This window comes from Scatophagus argus, chromosome 22, assembly GCF_020382885.2.
Source record: "Scatophagus argus isolate fScaArg1 chromosome 22, fScaArg1.pri, whole genome shotgun sequence".
NCBI lineage: Eukaryota > Metazoa > Chordata > Actinopteri > Scatophagidae > Scatophagus > Scatophagus argus.
The window spans coordinates 14522078-14543239 of record NC_058514.1 but is presented as its reverse complement, the minus strand read 5'-3'; the positions used below and the strand labels follow the sequence as shown (position 1 = coordinate 14543239).

At 39.4% G+C, this 21162-nt stretch overlaps 1 protein-coding gene across 3 annotated transcripts in view; it reads right to left on the bottom strand.

Moving 5' to 3' along the window:
• Positions 1–20928, bottom strand: part of osbpl8 (oxysterol binding protein-like 8) — an 84312-nt gene extending 63384 nt beyond the window's left edge. For 2 of the 3 annotated variants that reach the window (XM_046379731.1, XM_046379733.1), the window contains exon 1: positions 20574–20928. The gene's annotated coding sequence lies outside the window, so the exon portion shown is untranslated. The other variant, XM_046379732.1, reaches the window with a different exon arrangement.
• Positions 20929–21162: the final 234 nt, after the last annotated feature.

The following is a 21162-nucleotide window of genomic DNA, read 5'->3' as shown; positions in this document are numbered from 1 at the left end:
AAAACAGGCCTGACCCCACTGCTCCATTGTAATGCCACTGTCATTTAAATTCTCAACATGAGTTCATGAACAAGTGGGACCCTCTCTTAATTATGCTTTCGGGAAGATTATTTTGGTTGGAGCAGCTGTCTGCTAACACGTAGTTGTCCTAAAAAATGCTTTCAAGATTATAAGAGGCAGCCACTAATGCTGATTGCTGTTTTGCATGGATATTAAAATGGTATGAACCCTGTAGTCCCAAGTGAGATCACAGTTTCTAGGTTAAGGGCTGACACTGCTGATGCAAGAACCATCCTTGTATAGAGAAAAAAAAAAAAACTTTTGACACTTCTAAATATTTTGGTATTTTTGAAACTGCACTGTGTCAAAAACAGATGGATCTCGTAGGCAAAATCCAAAGTCTACTGTAAACAATAAAAAATGTTTAGCCTTTCCTGAATAAATCAAGGTTAAAACACAAATTTTGGTTGGCCCCCTGTTTGTCTTTATCAACTGTACTGAGACCAGTAATTGGATCACAAGAAAGGACAATTTCACCTCGAAACAGTTCACATAGCTTAAACAGGGTCATCAGTGCCTTATGGGTCTCTATCAAGTTTAAATTGTGAAAGTCACAGACCAGTATCAAAAGATCAATCATATCATATCCATACAGGGTTAGTATAACATGTATTTATCTTTCAAATTACTGGTATGGGATCGGTATACTTGAGGAGGCTATAATCCAGTTTGGTTCATCTTTGGTTCAAGTAATTTTACACATGATTATATGGTATATTTACATGTCAATGAGGTTTTGTTTTTTGTTTTGCATTTAAGAAACAGGTACTTACAAGTATTCATATACAAGTTCCCTTAGAAAGGTGTCAAGAAGGTATTTAAAGAAAGGTAGCAGAAAGGAAGCGGCTTTAGAAGACTCTTGAGAGACAAATAGTGTCTAATATCAGACAGAGGACAGAAGGACATCCTGACAAAGAGAAGGTCACTTAATCCCCCCACCAGTCATTGCACTAATGTAACGCTCCAGTGCTCCAACAGCCTCTTAGCTCCAGCCAGCACACACACTTCATCTGGCCTCAACTCTCAAGGACCTGTCACGCAGAGACAGATGCCTTCCACTCTTCCTCAAAACCGGCTTTAGTAATCAGTCCATGACTCAGTCTAAAGCAGCAGCCACACAGCTGAGGCGGGAACATAACAAAGAAATCAAGACCTGCAACTACAGGGAATGATTTGTCTTAGTGCAGGGAGGTAAACATTTTTGTACTATTCTTTGCCCACATTTGCTGCTATTATATTGCCACTGTATGTTGCAGCAATGAAAACTCAACTTCCCCCTAGGATGCAGAAAGTAGTCCATCTTATCTATGGGCCTAGCGTTACCTCTTTGACATTGACTTACATTTTCAGTATTTATTTCACAGGCTTATCAGGAGAGACTCTGTCAGTTGGATATATGCTTCAGCTTCTGCAGCAAAAAAATTAGTTGCCAACTATTTTGATAATTGATCAATTGCTTATGTTATTTTTCAAGCAAAACTGTTTTGTTGGTTCCAGCTTCTTAAATGTTGCTGCTTGGATTTGTCATTTGTCAGGGTAAATGATGAATGTTTGAATGTTAGAAAATGAAAAGAAGAAACTTGAAAATGTCACTTTAGTCACTGGAAAATGATGAGCATTTTTCACATTGTTTTTTTTTGGCCTTTTTGCAAACTAAAAGTCAACATTATCTTAGTCTTGTCTTTTAATCTAAAAATAATCAGTCATCTAACTGATAATGAAAATAATTGCTTGCTGCCACCCTCGTACAGATTTTTATGTTTCCCTACATGATTTCCCAAACACTAGCATGTTTATTCGCTATATTTGGTTTATGACCAAATACGTGCACAACTAAAGATATCCCTGATTAGTTCCAGCTATATTTTGTGTTTGGTGTTGATTAGCATATTTCCACCCAAAACCAATATGGTTAAACAGGAAACATCATACTCAACATCTGTAAGTTGACACTGGCATGGTAAACATGCTAGCATGCTCAGGTTAGCACTTCGCTCAACGGGCTGCTGTGCGGGAATAATCTTGTTTAATTATTGTCTATTTATTACTACATATAATCCTTTAAACTTTTATTTCTATTTTCATACCTTACTCTGAGCATGACATAAGCAATGGACAAGCCAATGATAGGCAGTCCACTTAGCAATGGTTCTCTTGTCTTTGCTTTCCCCCAACACTTTACTGACACTCTGCCCCTTCACACAAGCTGGCAGATAATCTGTTTCAGTCATAGCACAGCAGTCTGTAAGCTAAGAGCCATGAATCATTGCCAAACACAGAGGGCAAACGCACAGGGAATCCTAAATTTGTGGCTTGGCAGTGGCCCCAAAACAAAGCCGGAAACACTGGCTGAGGGGTTTCTCCACCGAGCCAAAAGATGGCAGGGAAACCTCTAGGAAGAACGTACGTTTTTAGATGTTCTCATTTGTACTGCAGTCCAACAGCATAAATACAGAGTGTGTGAATATGCATATTGTGCCATGAAGGACAGAATGTCAGCACATTATTAACAATAATAGCTACATCATATAGTGTGTTAACCACTGTCAATATTGCTAAGAAAATTACTGTCCAACAGTTTTTGTATGCTGGTATATTTTTATCTTTGCAGGGCAAGTAGAGCTGCTATCTTTCTCCTGATATCTTCAACATTATCTTAGTCTTGTCTTTGAGAGATGAACACCACTGTAGGTCAACACATACTGGATGTTCAAAGGCTGATATAATAATGACAGTACAAAGCAGAAAAAAAGCAATTGCAGATCAATCGGCCAATATCAGTCCACCTTTTTCAAATGAGCCAACCAGTGCAGTAAAGTTTTTAGAATGAGGACACTGAAACCTTGGCACTAAATTCAACTGGACTCCCTCAAAGGTTTTTTATGTCAAGTCAAGTCTCTCTGGGTCTCGATTCAGGTTTGCCCAATACTAACTGAAAATAATGAGAGGCAAAGCTGTGAGATGCGCTCAAAGAGCTCGTCAGTATTGTGTTGAATCTGCAGCAAGGAAATATTTTCATTTTGATTGTTTTTAGATTAACAGTAGAGCTCAACTCAAGGGCAGTCAAGGACAGCAATCATTTCAGGATCTTAAGCTGATTGTGGTGATGTTGTGATCTGTTCTCAAAAGGGGATGCAGCTCTCTGACAGCCAGAGAAGCTGATCTGCAGAGGCCCATCATTGCTGCCACTGCTGAGCGATTTCTGGCAGCTGAATGAAGCACACAAAGTGTTACCATGGTAGATGGGTGATAACAGCAAAGGATGATGCTGTAACAAAGTCACATGCTAGTCAATGATGTTTCCCTACACACCCACAGATGATTGTCATTTGTATGTTTTTGTCTGAGTATTCAATCTCTTCTACATCACAACTCCTAGAAATGACAGTCAGCCACTCTGATAATTCTGTTAAGTTCTCTATTTCCTCCACTCTTCCTATGTGATGATAAGGTTTCTGCTGTTGAGTTGTTTGCTTCAGACAGCAGTGGTTTGGGCTAAGAGCACTGACTTGCATTTAAAGGAGCAAAATGGAAGTATTTTTTATAAGCAATAACACATATACTATATGGTATTATCATTTTGAGATTCTATGTACATAGTTAAATCATATATTTGTCTTAAATGTTGTCTATGCCACTGAAACATCAGTAAATTTTATTATTGCTTGCTAATAAATTGCTGACTGTAAATTACTGGGCAATGTTTTGGCATTTAAGAAACTCATGGATCCATCACTCATCAGCTAGACCCTTGCATTTTTGTTTAATGCAGTCTAAACTCCCACCTAGAGCAGTGCAGCTTCAATGTAAATTACTCTAAAAATTAAGAATGATGTCACATAGTACTATGGTTACAGCACAATCATCACAATAGAAACCACCCCGACGGGAAACATCACAAGTCGGCGCAGTTTGTGCATGGCCCAATACAAGAGAACTTTGTAGTGGCTGACTAAACTGTCCAGGACATCACTGGTACACTGGAGTTTTGCATACATTCTTTTGTTTTTGGTGTTCTGCCACATATTAATGTTCTATTTTTGGATCTGTGCGCCCTCCTCTTGCTCTCTCTCAATCCCAAACACAGCATGTGTTTCCCACACACGGGGGGAGTGAAGGCAAAAGCAAGGTCAGAAGATAAAAGTTGCTTGAGTAAACACTAAAATAAAGTGGAAGATTAAGCAGAATTTAACTGCTGTCACCATAAAGTAATGAATGTATTCTTTCAAATATTTTCAACTGACAAATGGACGAATGACCAGCCCTAAATGACGGTCAATCTGTGGGAAACAGTGGTAACCACCGACCAATAATTATTATTCTTATTATTTTATGGCTATGAAATCTGTCTTCCCATGCATGAAAATAAACCAACTCTTGTACATTGGACCTGTCCCAAACAGGCATTGTGGGATAATTGATGGTGTGGCTACAGCAATCATCTAAGGTTTCAAACTTAAACAATACATGCCATGACTTCGCAGTTTTCACTAAAATATAAGTCCAGCTGAGCAGAAATGTTCAGGTGCTTTGGGAACACTGTTGGGAATTATGAAGTCCTTCACTCAATTTTTTTTTTACAAAATTTAAAAAATTATTTTTTGCTCAGTTGACACCAAACTTGTTAAACTGAATCTTCAGCCTGCTCTCTGCAAACAATCCAGCTAAATCTTTGAATCATCAAAAACTGAGCCCACAGAAAAGTTTCATGGTAGATGAAGTGTGGTAAATTTCGGTAATTTATCTCAAAAGATCGGATCGGTTTTAGTTCTGGTTGATGCAGAATTAACATCTTACACCTACTCAGGCATAAATCGTTTTCACAGCCATTTTGACATGAAATAGTGAGGTAAACTAAGGTGTTTCTAATGATACTAATTAAGATTCTCTTCCGTTCAGGTCAAACAGAGGCAGGATGCTGCTATTTTGCTTTTATATTTGCCCATTGGCAAAACTCTCTCTAAAAGGGCAGAAACCTAAATTTATTTCATTAATTAAGCATGTGTTTACCAGGTATTTCATGCCAATATAGCTGTTGTGAAAAAAGCCTATTGTACTGGGAACCCCCGGCCTTCATATTTTAAATGTCTCCCTCTTTTAGCACACCTGACTGAAATGATCAACTCGTCACCAAACTATGCAGAAGCCTGCTAACAAGCCATTCATTTGAATCAGGTATGCTGGAGCAGGGGAAACATTTATATCCAGGACAGGAGATCCCCAGATCAGATCAGAGAAACACGATTTCAAATAAATTTCTAATTTATTTCTGTAATTTAAATAATGTGCATCTTTTGTATGTAGCATAGGGAAATATATGTTGGGATTTGTTGTTATTTGTATAATGAGACACATAGAGACACATAGCTATGAAACACATAGCTATGAAACCTACCAAGCATCAGTTTTTAAAAAATAAATACCCCAAGAAGGCTAGAAGTAATTTCAAACAGAATCATAAGGCTATACAAGAAATGTCAGCCAGGAATGATGGTCAAACTACACTATATAGACTAAAGTATAGACACTACACCAACAGGGACTTTAATGACATTGCATTCCAAATACATAAAATAACTACTTTCTGCTGGACAAACTAATGAAAACACTGTTTCTAAATGATCTCAAACATAATTTGTCCTTTCATTCACTGAAATTCTTGTTACTTATTTTCCAACACGTTGACATCAATATGTCTGTAATAGTATGTATGTCTGTAATCAGCTGATGTACTGGTCCAATTAATTTATCAGAACAGCTCTGGGAGGAGCACTGCCTTTGCCAACACCTGCAGCTGTCTAAGGGAGAAACTGATGGCTTTGAGGTTTAAACTGGGGCTAATGATTTTCATTAGTGATTAATCTGTTTATCCTCTTCTCAGTTAATTTATTAGTTGTTTGGTTCACAAAATAGTGAAAAATCATGCAAAGGTGATATCCTCAATTGTCTTGTTTTGCCCACATACCAAACACATTCAGTTTACTCTCAGAGAATTTAAGAAAGCAGAAAATCTTAACTTTTGAGAAGCTAAAATCAAAGATCTTGAACATTTGTTTCTTAAAAAAATATGACTAAAAACAATCATTCAACACAAAGCAGATTAAAACAACTAATCGTTGCAGCTCAAAAATGCAAACATCCTAACAGGCAGTTTTAAAGATAAGGCTAATTTTATTTCAGATACCCAACAACATGTTAGCCTGCCTCAAATATTTTCCAAATCCCTCAGCATGTTCAGCAGTCAGTCCCAAGCCTATTGTTTCATACCAAAAAAAACAAAAATATACACTTTCAGTAAAGGAAAGTGGGGCTGCTAATTGCATGACCAAAAAATAATTAGAATAATTAGGTTATGTAATTATGTACATATTTGTCATTCTCGTGTACTTTATACATACATAACAAATGATGACAATGACAGCTGGTTCGCCATCCTCTGAAAATGGTAGCCATGACAAAGAACGCTTTGCACTTTCCATTTCCTATAGCTGCTGACTTCACACTGCTAACTTAATCTGATCTGCTACTGCACTGACTATCTACAGCAACCTCAAGGGTCAAGCAAGTCAAACTCCTTATCATCAAAGAGTTTAGTTTAAAGATGCACCGATCGACCGGTCAAGGACCAGAATTGGCCTGTTTTCAGCACACTCGGCCCAGATCAGAGACCGGTTGCTCAGTCTCCTGTATCTCCAAATCCAAGCCAGTATGTTTCACGCATACACCACACATCGCATGCACAGTGTGCAGGCAATAATGTCACAGCCGCTAACATGTCCTTAGCATGGAAGTTCACACAAAGCTCGCAATTTGCAATACACGTAAGGCCAGAGTAAACCATGGGGGGCGAACACGAAAACATTTGGAACAGCAAACCCAATCAGACACCTACAACATTATCACTGAGCTGAACATACCCAGTTTGAAGAAGCTAGCAAAGCAAAAGCTAAAGCTAGCCAGAGCTCAGTGCTGAAGTCAAGCCAGCAGCCTCTCCTGTCTTTCCTTGGTAAAAAGCAATCACAAGGAAAATTATGGAATTCATGGCCCTGGATGATCAGCTGCTCTCAATAGCTGAGAAGTGAGGCTTCAGAAATGTGTTAAATTACCTCAGCTCTGGTGAATTTATAAGCACACTGTAAAATAAATTTGGGTGTACATCTCATTTTCAGTGAACTGTTATTTGTAGCAGTTACTGTTCTCTTTATTTTGAGAGGAAATTGTAAAGTTTAATAATTTCCTTTATAATGGAAGTAAAATTTTGCACTGAAGAAAGGTTGATTTTTGTTGGTATATGCTTCAATTATAGCGCTTAGAAAAAAAATCTGAATCAGCAAAGAAAATTGCAATTGGTGCACCTCTATTAAAAAAACACTAGCTAGAGGCATTGTGTGCCAGAAAAGGACAGCACATATACGGTATATAATTTTATATTTCACATTTTATTCATTACTCCTATGGCACTGTAGCTTGATGAGCAGGAACATCAACTGAACGTTTTATTTAGCTCTTTAATATGAAGTCAGGTCTATGGCTTTGAAAAGACAGTTTTCAGGTTGTCATGTGTGAAACATGTTAATTTAAAGGATGAAATGTGTGCTGTGACGTAGAGTAGGAGCAAAAGGAACTCTCCATGCAACAAGATCCATGAGGGAGATTGCACTATTAAAGCATCCCGAATAACAATCATTCTGACACAACACTCAGTACAGAGAGACTCTTAGAAAAACAAAACACATCCGCAGATAGAAACAGATGAAAGAGCAGCAAGTTATAACTACAATTTAAATGTTCTCTTTCAAATCAAGTATATCAGGACTTATATGTATACTTTATTACAGGAACTACTGCAGAAAATTGCAGACAAGTACTTAACATGCAGAAATTCACATTTTGAACACTACCTCTCACCCCTGTAACAAATTGGCCACGTTAGCAAACTTGATGGGGTCCAGCCATATACTAGGTTTTTGACATAGTCTGGGCACCAGCACAAGCCGGTATGTCACCTTGCCAAATTAAAACTGTGTTACTTTTTTACATGCAACGAGATGACTCGGCACTCTCTAACATCCATTTATCTGATCCATCAGAGCGACATGTGGATGCGAATGCTGATGAGGAAGAGGTGGAGGAGGAGGAGGAGAAGGAAGAGGACGATGATGGTGATGACGAGAAAGTCTGAACTCCTGTGGTGTCAAGGAGACCGTGGTGACCTCAGTGTTCAGTCCCCTTAGAGGAGAAACACCGTGGCTGCTTGCCTTTTCAACTGGCTGTCGGCTCATAACGGAGAGCACAAAACCAACCCTGCCACAGAAACAGAGAAGAAAATCACAGAGACAACAGCTTCACTACAGAGCCGCACGGTGCAAATGTGTATGACGCATGCAGCCCGAGTTGAATAACATGTGTCTGTCTACGAGTGTGTGATCCCTCTTGCATAACAGAAAAGGAGGAAAAGATGTAAAGCTGAGATGCTTGCACATTTAGGTTAAAGACTGTTGGCATTTTACATTTCAAAGAATTTGCAGACATCACGAGGGAATAATGAGTGCAAAGGTCAGAGTGGCAGATGATATTTCTGTGCCCGGAGAATGACCTTTTATGAAAAGAGCACATGGGAAAAAATAAGGAACTGGAAGACTGAACCGTAGTCATCATCTCTGCATGATCAATGCTGTCAGAAGCTGGACAAATATGATTCACCTCCTTGTCACAACCTGGGATTTCAACAGCTATCTGCAGTCCGACGCCACCACACTCTGACACACTCTGAGCAGCTAGTCGAGCATCAGAACAGATCATCAAGCTGTAGTGTGATGTGACCCCAATGTATTAACATCTGTTAGCCCATAACGGAGCCGTCCTACACACACACAGTGTGAAAACACCCAAAAAGAAGCCTAAAGAGTGAGATTATCCAACACATAGGAATACAGACTGCACTTATCTAGATCAAGCAGTGCAGGTACATTTAGACACACAAACACAGGAGGCAACCGGACCAATGCAACATGCACTTGTGCAAGAGAACGCAGTGAATGAAGGACCTACCTCATACAGTTCGGGCAGCAAAAAGCACCCGTGCATTCACAACACAGCCTCAGAGAGAAGAGAGGATGAGAGCGGGGTGTAGAGAGAGAGAGAGAGAGAGAGAGAGAGACATAGATATGACATCACCATATTATTCTTCCTTCTGTGAAATGTAGGCTAGTGCTGCAGGGCTGCCGGTGTTGGCAGTGGAGCAGCACTGAGAGCTCCCTCTGTGTGTCTCAGCAACGACAGAGGAGTAAGCTTAACATAGAAGAATTCTCTGCTGGATGTGACCTCAATGTATTAGAGTCTACAATCCCAACATAACCCTCAAGAACACACAAACACACACACGCACACATACACACAGAGACTGTAGTAAAATACCTGAAATAACTGAGAAATATCATTCTTCTCAGAAAAATCCCATCATTTGTCAAATTATGGTGACGTGCTAGTGAAAACAAGTGCATGTAAAGAGACACACAGCACCTGACGTAACTAAATAGCATCTGACACAACAATATGGAGCCCAGATATAGTTATGTGTGAACTGTTCACAGACGTGAAGCAAGAGCTTTCAGACACCTCACAGACCTTCGCATGACAGCAAGTTGTGCAAATATCTCGTATTGAGGACGCGTCGAGGAGCCATGCCAACAAGCTACAACCAATAACAACAGGCATGTCATCTTAACTCTCTGAAACCAGTCTTATTATACATTTATTTCTATGAGGTAGACACAATAGTATAGTCTGTATCACAGTACATATTTACACACTCAAACTTTTTTATTTTTGCTGCCTATCAGCACAAACAATTGAAATGGGTAGTGTTTTGATGAACAGACAAATCTTGTCATGTGTTACCCTTGTCTCTGAGTAAAATTACCAGTTACCCATGTTTACAGTTGTTGGTGTGGCAAAAGAAGTTTTATAGGGCTTTTCTTTGGTAACCAATTTCCTGGGGTAAACCCAGATAGTATACTCTGATACTGTTTTCCCCTTTTAGAGGGACTGAAGCCTTCATAAAAGTCCCCTTAACAACAAGGCAAACCAGTATGTTAGAACGGAAAACACCAAACATAAAGACTTGGCTTTCCCTATCAGTTTTTCATTGCTTTTCTCCTTTGTGTTAATTTTATTATGTATTGCTTGTATGCCTTTTTGCATAGCACCTGGACAACTCTGTGCTACTGATATATTTTGTTGGTCATAACGTCTTATTTTACAAAACCAGTAGAAAAGTATCTTCTAAATCAACTTCATTTTTATTATAAGGAACAAGGCTTATTCTCAAAGTATTTTTAGGCATGTTTAGTTTGAGCCCACTTTGTTTGAAACAAAGACAGGAAGCAGTATGACAAGGATTGATTTGGGATAGGGCTGCATCTAACAATCAAAAATGTCATTTTGTTGTTTTAATCATGCCCCAAAATGTTGATAAATGTCCAACTTAAGTCACACAGCCCACTGTCCTGACCTCAAATTTCCTGGTTTAACTGATTCAGGTTCACTGAGCCACCAGAAAACTGTCCATCTAAACTCCCAGGTAATGCATTTTTTTATCTCATAACTTCAAATGAATCCTCTCTATCTTCTCCCTTATGTCCTATTTCTAAACCATAATACTGTGTAGCCCCACTATGGACACAGAAGTGTTATAAGTCTCTGACATCTATTCTCTGTCCAAGTGGATACTTTCTCACGCTGTGAACTATTCCTTTATGGCACAGTGCTTTAGTTTGCAAGAGGAGTGGACATGAAAAGCGATAACCCAACAGAACATAAGCAACAGATAACCTTTCCTAAAACCTTTGGCTTGTCTCTAAGATTTCAGTATGATGTGTCTGCCTGTGCGCACACAACGTGCAGGATGTACATGTTCCTATATCATTATGTGGCTTGTCTATGTAGTTGTCCAGCTGCAGAGGAAGCATGCTGCTGACAAAAGCACCCAGCTGTGAGCGTGGGATTGAGGGAAGAACAGGCATGTGAGATCCGAGGTTGGTGGGTCAGAAATACCAGAAAATGACACCACACTACACAACTGCACATAATATGCACAAACACACATATTAAGCATAACCCATATCATTGCACTGTATTGCCATGGGCATTTGAATGTAGATAATGTTTGATGAAACACAGCATCAGTGAATTTACCAAAGAAATTTGATGGATGATTTTATCCAAAGCACCGCTGCTGTTATCCTGAGGCATACATGTTCAATGATTTTTCAGGTCATTTTCATAATTAAGTCTGACAACCTCTATGAATAAAAAATTTGATTCCCTGTAAGGCAAGGGCCTGATGCCAAAAAACTACATCTATTAAAAAAAATCTGCTCTACTTTATTTCTATACAAAGCAACATTTTGTAAAATTCCCCAAACATAACCAATGTTGTCATGGAAATCCATCAAATGACCACAAACTGATGGGAAAGTTCCTGAATCTAATCTGCTCAATAGAAAAAAACAACAACAGCTTTCTTTCTCACCCTCTCCCATTATTCCTCCACAGGTAGATGAATCATATTAATTTCAGTTACACAGTTGTACAACTTGAAACTGCTGATGAAGCATCAGTCTGGAATGGCCTATCTGCATGCCTGTGGCAGACAGGCTGTAGAGAAGGGGTCAGAAACTATTCCGTGTCTTCCCTATAATTGTACTGGCCTGGCTATCCCGTCCCCCAAAAAATAGAGAATATTCCATCTTGCATTAGAAAATCTCATTTCCAGTACAACATGATGTTGCTAAAACAAACAAGTTACCAACAAAAAATTTCAAAACCTTGCAGGGAAATTCACTTGCCAATGCCAAGTAAATCTGATCTAATTTTTCAAGCTGTACTTTGATCATCTTTGTCAGCACTACAGTAGATAGAAAATAAACGAGACTCTCGGTGAGCTAGCATTCAGCTACAGCAGTTCACTAATTAGCCCTGTGGGTAAAGTCACTATGTCACCAAGCTTTGAAAACCAAATATTTCACCAAACTATCCCCCCTCTGACCTTTCCTAGATCTTCCTAGATGCTAATGAGATTTTGAGTGAGAAACTGGCAGAGCTTGTCTGACCTTGCTGTAAGGAGATTACACCACTGCAATGAAAAGGGGATTAATGAGACAAAGACCACAAACATATGATGTGGAGTCAATTTTGCAGTGTGGTGTGACACACTTACTGCAAGTAAGTTATACCTGAATTTAAAGTGAGATGGAGGGCAGAGCACAGGCAAAGACTTAATTCTCCAACTATAGTTAAAAATCTCTTTGTTGTAGACAGAGGCATTCTTTTCCACAAATAACAGCCATTATCAGCCCAAATCACCGCCCAGAGACTCTGTAAAACCTGCCCAACCTGAACAGAAGCTGTAAAGATAGGCCCCCACAAAGAAAAGTTATCTAAACAGCAATGAGGCAAGAAGAGTTTTGAGAAAACAATAAGGTACTGATAAGAACAGCACAAAAGGGAAATAAGAGATAAAAGTAAAACTCAGACACCTCTTCTGAAAAGTTACATTTTGTTTTGAATCATGTATCGCAGCAAAAAGATCAGGGCAGGACATACAGACGCAACAACAAAGTTTGTCATTAAGGCCTCTTGTGATTGGCTATCCTATACAGCACTACAGAGGAATCAGTTATAACATTGCTGGCACTTGAATAATGACTGCTTGTAACACTTGGGATATAGAGGTCTGTTGGACGACATTCTGTCGCAGAAATAACTGCAATAAAACAGTATTACTGTCATTTTTAGACTGTTTTATGCCACAGATATAGTGATAATATAATAGCATAATAGTACCCTTTAAAAAAACAATTTACTTTGAATTCCATACAATATTAAGATGCTGGAATTTAAATGTGAAAAAAATATTAAATTATCCTTAAGAAACAAAATAAAAAAAACAACCTTAGAAAGCAGAGGGAAAACTGTACGTATATATATGGATAAGATGAGGATGGTGCACATATATAGATATATAGATAGATATATAGATATGTGAGATAATGTCAAATCACCTTCCGATGTTACTTTAAAAGATCTGCAAGATGAAAGATGGGACAGTCTGAGGGGAAAGTCTGTGTGAATGATGCGGGTGATTTTAGCATTTGAATTTGCGTCATAGTCTGTGTTCCTTTCCCCTGAGTCTGTGGCTTAACCTGAATGGATTATTCTAGCTGGACCTGTGGGATTTTTGGAGACTTTTTCAACCATATGGAGGAGGTGCACAGCACACGTGGCTGAAACAAAAACCTGTCAAAAAGCAAGTCACTGGTGCTGGTTTGTTGACCATAACAGGGGAGGGGCTAACTCTCTGGTAAGATATGAATTGCATCTTCTCTCATGAGCATGAGCTCAGCAAAACAAAGCATCACCATCCCTGTGCATCAAACAGGCTCATCAAAAGCAATGTATTGTGCATCCCTCAAAGAGCTGCAGCTGTGTACAGGGCCGAAGTCTGAATGAGTGAATTAGGACACTAGAAAGCAGAGCATGTGCGACACTCGTTAACTCCTTCAGCTTCATAACGAAGCCTGAGCTGTTTGTACTGCAAAGGGTTTGAAATCCATTCACTCTTTCAGAGCCTAATAAATCATGCAAAACTCTGCAATAGTGATTAAACTATAATTGTTTAATCAAGAAAAAAAAAAACATTGTTTCATAAGATGCTCTATGGTCATTCGGACAATGCATTGTTTTCTTCCACGTGGCTCAGATATACAGATACAGAAATCTGCATGAAGGCAACACAAACAGACACAGAGGAGAAGAACCTTGACAAGCTAGCCCTAACTGTGAGTTTCACTTTCAAAGTTACAATGACAGACATGTGAATTACAATGCATATGAATAACTTTGTCCTTATCTCAGTTTATCATGCACACACCCCTCTACTGTGTTCAGTATTCACCCACAGTCTCACAAAGCCTTGTGACTGTGGACGTACGTCTGCGCATGTGATGGGATAGAAAACACCCAAAAAGCGCAGCCTCCATTCGCAAAGGCTTAATGATCATAACTTTTGCAGCTGCCAGTTGAGAGCGAAAGAATACAGGCTGCAAAGAATAGCAATGTAACAACCCAGTGAGAGTGGAACAAAACCAAGAGCACTGGAAACCAGCGACTTGTTTAGTCGCTAAACGTACGCGGTCCTACATTTCTGATAAAACATCCCTTTGAGGTTCTTTTTCTTATTTCTTTACTACATGTATATTACTTTTGTTGTTGAAAACATTTACAGTCACTACAAGTTAAACACCTTCAAAAACCATTGCCCAAGAGGTATAAGTAGAATAATAAAAAGAAGAAGATCTATACTTTTACTGCCTTTGTTTCCACTGGGTTCAAAGAATGCAAAGACCTTTTTTCACTGATCCTCCTCAGAGGGTCTGCAACAGTGGCTTGTGGACAACTCAATTTTATCTCATGCAAAAACACAGTGAACCAGCTGTCAGTGCTTCATCGTGAATGCTTGTTTTTCTGTCTGCTCTTGAAGAGAGTCTGTGGTGCAGCTGAACTGCTCTCAGTACAATCACAGGTGTGGTCAGAGGCTACACCAGCAGTCTCAGCCAAGCTTTCATGAGTCAACTCATGAGCTCAGACACACTGGGGTTTTTGTTTTGTTTGTTTGTTTTTTTTTTGGGTGTGGACTCGAAGTGGTGCCTTCTACAAGTGTGGTGGCTGTAATAACACAGCAGCAGTGAAGCAAAGCAAAGATTGCTACAGGAAGGTAAGACCAAGGGTTGATTCAGATTACTTTTTGAGGACAGCGAAGAAGATTCAGGTCTCATGATGATTAAACCAAGTTCCTTTACACTGAAAAAGTTGAATGAAGATTGTGAGATCTCTCAACACTTAGCACATGATTCATTGATTAGGAACATGTGGGAGGAGAATGCTTCCAGTTAATTCAGAAGGCAAATATAACCCTAATGATACATCCAATACACAAGTGCTAGATTGTGTAGAGTAAGGTCTTTCTTGTCATGAATTATTCATATTTATTATGGCTTATTATTGTTCATGGTAGGGGGGCTCAATTTGGCCAAAATTAATTTGGAATGCCCTGTAGCCAGACCATATATTTAAACCACTAAAACACACAGAATGTTTCCCACAGGATTTTGTGAGACTGGTGGATGGACCTCTGACCCTGCAGACCTGCTCTTAAGGATGACAATTTTGGTTCACTTTGAGCGTAAGATTAAGAAATAAAATAAGTACTTGCAGAGAATATAAAATGTATAAAATAATAAGATATGACATTGAGCTTTGGATCCGTTACCTGTTCATTCGTGGACATGCACTGGCTTAAGCTGTCACAAAGTCACAGATCACAGCCCAGCAAGTGTCCACAAGACCAACAAAGACCAACAGATGTACTGGCCAGCTAGAGGTGGGCAATCATGAGGAGGAATTTGCAAAAAGACATTAAATACCTCAAGCTACAATTCGCTTTTTGCAGACACCTTCAAGCTGATCAAAAACCACCATCAGCCCACCCCCAGTTCAAAGTGTGAGTTATTTGACTGATTGATTGCTTAATCTGTCACCTAGTAACGACATCTTTAAAATGAAAACATACGTCAGGAACTGTCTGCTCCAGCTCAGCATGTGATCGACAGATCAATCACATCATGTGTTCACTTTGCAGATACTAATCAGAGCAGCACACTGGAGTGTCAGGGACAAAAGAAGAAGTCAGTTTTTGCAGCATGTGCACCATGTACCAAGGCTGAGTCCTTACTGCAAGGCCACAGTTACAGTTCCAGCCCAGACCCTTTGCTGCATGTCATCTCCCCTCTCTCTCTCTCTATATATATAAACTTTAAAAAAGGAAACTAATGTTGGGCTTGTGTATTTTCTAATTTAGCTGCTTTGTAACATGGATAATGCTCTTTATATTAGTGTAAAATATGCATGTACATGAAACATGAGTAAGGCCATTTTAAAGAAGTCATCTTTTAATGGGCTAATCTGCTTAAACGTTTTTAACAAAATACACAAGGAAACTGTAGTTCGAGGTTCCCTGCCTCCAAAGCTAAGCTCTGGGGGACTTATGAGGGTGGACACTGATGTTAATGGGCTGGGACACTCATAAAGTGCTTGACACACCCACGCTCCTTTGTCAAATAACAAGCCCTGCTCAGCAGTGGACCTGGTGCAAGGCTGACACAATAAACCACACTTAAATGAACCCTTTATCACTGGAGACAGGTGCAAATTAAACACATGTTTACTCAGTTTTGTTTGATGTATGGGAGTCAAGGTTAGCTGAGCTTCTCGGAATGATCAAGGCTGAAGCAATGAAATGAAAGGTCCACAATAACACGGCCTCTTGTGAATAAAAACAGCTTCTTTCAGCGGTAAGCCTCAGCTAACACTGTCGTAGACTGACAGGCCAAAATGTAACCTGATTTGTGTGCTGCTGATGGATAAATCCACAGGGACAAGAAGTGAGAGGCAACTATCTCACATCAAGTACATCTGGCATTTGTCAGAGCACATTCATCCAATCAGCCAAACCACAGCCAGTGGCCTGAGTGTCCCAGCTGGGAACATTATGCAGCACCGATGCTCTGGTCTCAGCATTTCAATAACTTCATGAGCAGCACAGCATTTGTTATAGTTCCTAATAGTGTTAGAGTCTGGAGGCAGAAAGGGACGAGTCTGTGGTGGGACTTCTGTCTTGCTGACAGCTGAATATTTGCTCAGTAAGGGACTCAACTGGAAGAGGTTGTTTTATTGTTTCATAATGTGGCTGCTGTGAACCTCTTAAAGGACTGTTAAATGTGTTTAAGGCTTTTAGCTCTGCTGGTATCAGCCGAGATAAGCACTCAATGTGCTTTGTCTGTACTTATCTGTAAGCGTGAAGACCACTTGTTTTGAAACCATTTCACGGCATTTTTTTAAAAGAGTATTTTCTAATTAAAGGGATGTAAAGAAATTTAAGTACAGTTGAGCATTTTTTATTATTGCAATATTATGTTTGCAATACTGTTTTGTGGCTGTGGTTCATTTTGTGTGTTTTCTACTCCAACTTAACAACATCAACTGAGACAGGAAGAAGTAAGCACATATCGCTAAGCTAAACACAAAGAACAAAGGCCTATTACGGTAATAGATGTATAGCCTTGCTTACAGTATCACAATATATTGCAATATATTGGATTGTAAGCCGTGCATTGTTATAAGTATCGAATCACCAAATTCCTCCAATACACTGCCCTAAAATATATACTGTATATATGTGTATTAAGGTTGTGGATGCATCACCATGTTACCATCAAAAAGATCAAAATGCAGACTTCACTAAGACAAAGTCCCAAAAGCCTCTGAGTAGCTGCTGCGACAGCACAAACGGAAGAGGCATTTCTCAAGACAATATGGAATTTATCACTTTCACAAACCAAGTGACTGCACAGAGGGGAAACGGGTTTCTTAACAGAGCAGAGGCAGTTTCAGTGCAGTTTCCAGTATATAACATTTTGCAAAGGTGGCAAACAGGCAAGTTGCTGCAGGTCAAAGTCATGTGCCCCCGCCCTCAGATCTTTGCATAACTGATTCATTTCTCACTGGATACCAATAATATGTTGAGAAAATGTACTTATGTAAATGTATTATTAGCGACAATAGAAGTCAACAGATACTTTCTGGAACTATACACTGACAATTTCAGATAAACAATTAAATACCACTGACTTCTTCATATCAGGACAATACTTAATGTAGTATAAAGAAATACTGGACAGTGAGAGTCCAAAATATATTAAGAATGTTGCATGATACATTGTTTTTCATAATGGTAAGATTATAGAAATAATGTATGTATGAGAAGAACAACACGGCGTTGACAAAGAGCTTTAAAGCTCGGCAAACCACGACTGAAAAACTAAGAATCTTTAAAATAAATAAATAAATAAAAATCGGTCATACCTGCTCACCACATATTGTCCGACCTGTTGTCCTGCATGTGCAAACACATGAAAGAATAAAATGCAAATGAAAGCTGCTGTGGACACAAGATCCCACCCTTTTAGCTCTGTAAAAACAGGTGCACATGTACATGTGATGCACAGCATTTTATCCCACAAATGATAGATATGCTTTTTCTGTGCTTCAGGTTTCATGCATGCACATAATTTACTTCACATACTGTGGGAAAGAACTATTTATATAGACCAGCTGCTCAAAATGCTGTGTGCAGACAAGGTCTTGTTAAATAGCAAGTAGCCAAAGACAAGCTTCTCTCCTCGCAACACGACCGCTCCAGCCCAGCACTTGGCATAATTAATCAGCTTCATTAACATAACTGTACATCCAATGAAGACTTATTTTCCATTGCTGCGGTTGACCTTTCCAACAGGTTACAATAAACAGAAACGTCAGATTTAGCAGGTTTCTCTGCAAACTAAAGATTATAATGGATAAACTGGCCAGCTTGTTGTTCGACATTCACAGTCAAAATGCTCTGTACTGTGTGTGTGCTTTAAGCTCAGAACCATACATTTGGGATTCATGCTGAGCAAAGACCATGTGATATGACACTAGGAGTGAGCTGTATGCTGGTTTCGTCACCGGTGTCACATTGTGAAACAACACGGATTTCACAATACCACAATTAGAGTGATAAAGGCTTTAACACGTTAAAAATAATGTGCTTCACTGTGACTCAGGTAAAATGCAGAAGTCAAGGCACAAAGTCATAGGACTGGGGTTCAGTAGTTGCATTGCCTGAATATTTTCCATCACTGGCTGAATATTTTTAACAATGACATAAACATCTGAAGGCCATCTGTTATTTTGACAGATTCGAACAATGAAACTGTAACATTAAGAGGGCTATTTGTACAGTAAACCTATCTTTGCTGGGGTTACATTTATTATCTACTATTTGCTCTCAAAAACAACAACTCAGGCAACACAAAGATGTGTATTCTGCAAGAACCAACAAAGATCTTCTCCCACCATGTGAGCAAAGGAAGACCCAGTGGATTAGCTTCACTTTTGATGGAAATGTCCCCCAACAACTGGAAAAGTGTTGGCATTCCACATAGGGAAAACAAACATTTATTTTGGATTCTGCTATGTGCACTGCCATGCTGGTTGTGTTGTCCTGTGGTAAACCATTTCAGTTTCCTTACTATAACCCAAACAAAAATGATCTGTTTCTCTTTCCTTTGCATCTGAGTATTAATAAAATGCTGGTGCTCCCAAAGTAGACTGTGCATTCAAATTTAGAGCTACGTGTGATCACCTGAGCAGTGCGAAGGCAACATGCTGCAGGTTGAATAGGGCACAATGGGAACTAAATTTGGCTGGCAAATAAGCTGCTCGTTCTTGTGAACCTGGATTGCGAGCATCACCTCAGCAAAAAAACTGGCATGGAAGCCTGGGATTTACATGCAAATAAGGACAGGACGGAAAACATGTAAATACAACATGTGAGTGGTATAGCCTAACCTTAAGTAGAATAATAAACTGACGTGTATTTTTACCATTGACCCAAATCACCTGCAGTCAATCACACGTTGGCTCAGTTCTCATGATGTAGTCTGTTATACAGTTGGCTGTGTAAACCAAAGCCAGAGTTGTTGGCCTATATTAATAACATATTTTAAATTTATTATTCACTGCCTTTAAGGCTGAATATTTTCAAGCCAAGAGGATTTATACGTTGTGCTTCTCTCAAAATTTCATGCCTCTCACTTCTATTGAAAAGGTGAGACAAATTATATTTGTGACATCCAATAAAGAGTTCCCTCCTAACTATGAAAACTCATTTATACTCTTCATCAACATACAGCGCAAAACAAATATAAGTAGGAGGGAAGGAGAAAGCTCCATGAGAGCTGGATAACATGACAGGCAGATATCTGATAACAGGCCACGATCTGCCGGATGCACCAGTTTATCTGACACAATTAGGAACAGCTCTTACTGCCTGGTCAGTCTCCTGTGTCTCCAGGCTCCTGCCAAGTGAAAGCGGTAACCGAGCACCGGGGGCTGGGGAGGCTGCAGACACACGGCAGCAGGATCGTATGTGTCCGGATGATACACAACACCAAAAACAACCCGGTTCGAAATCCACAGCTGTTTCCGTGAGCCTCAACAGAATTCAAATAAAGCACCACTCACCCCTTCACTGCATAACGTCAGACATGCAAGACTGCAAACCAGCTAACCGTTACGCTGACGAATGTTCCTCAAAATGTTCACACTGGAGTATTAGTTGGGACAGAATCAAAGAGGGAAGCGTATGGAGATGGAGAAGGTGCTAGACTAGAACTCAGCTATCGCGAACCCTGGTTTATTACATAATAGTACGCACTAACCCCACTGCGGAGTCACTGCTGTCAACTCACCACAGAAAACAAACAGCGAATTAGCAATTTAGCTAGCTGTGTTTAATAAGCACTAACGGGTGATGGAAGGTCTTTCAGTTATTTGGTTTGCGTGGCACTTACCTTTGCTTCGTCGGGGGTCTCCTGGTAGGTTGTCAGACTGGCTCACGGAAGGACAACGCTGGCTGTAAATATTCACACTGTCCACAGGGACGTTTGTCTGTCTGCTAACTGTTAGCTGTCCACGTTAAATTGAATGTTTATTTCTGAGTATTCTGAGCCATATGGTGATGGCTCTTGTCCTCCTCAGCCAAGCGGCGTCATGTTGCTCCAATATGAAAGTCTGGATAATTGAAAATTAACTTCACAATTACTACAGTTACTATTTCTACTGTCTATATAGTGCCAATATTCAGGCAACTTGTTAGCCAGTAGCCTGCCTGCACGATTCTATCATGGGTTTGAGTGGGAAAACGTCATATTGTACGTTATGACCCATATTTCCGGTTGCAATTTTCAAATTAAAAGCCACATAAAAATCATTTAAATTCAGCAACATTTTCTTCTCTTGTTCATTTTTATCAAATTAAATTTGCCTTAAATTTAAACTGCAAATAAGGTTTTAGTTACACAAATATTTTCTATAGGCAGTGGAGACTTTTAAAGGCAGTTTATAAATAACTGCCTTTAAACGTCTTTCCATACACAGCAG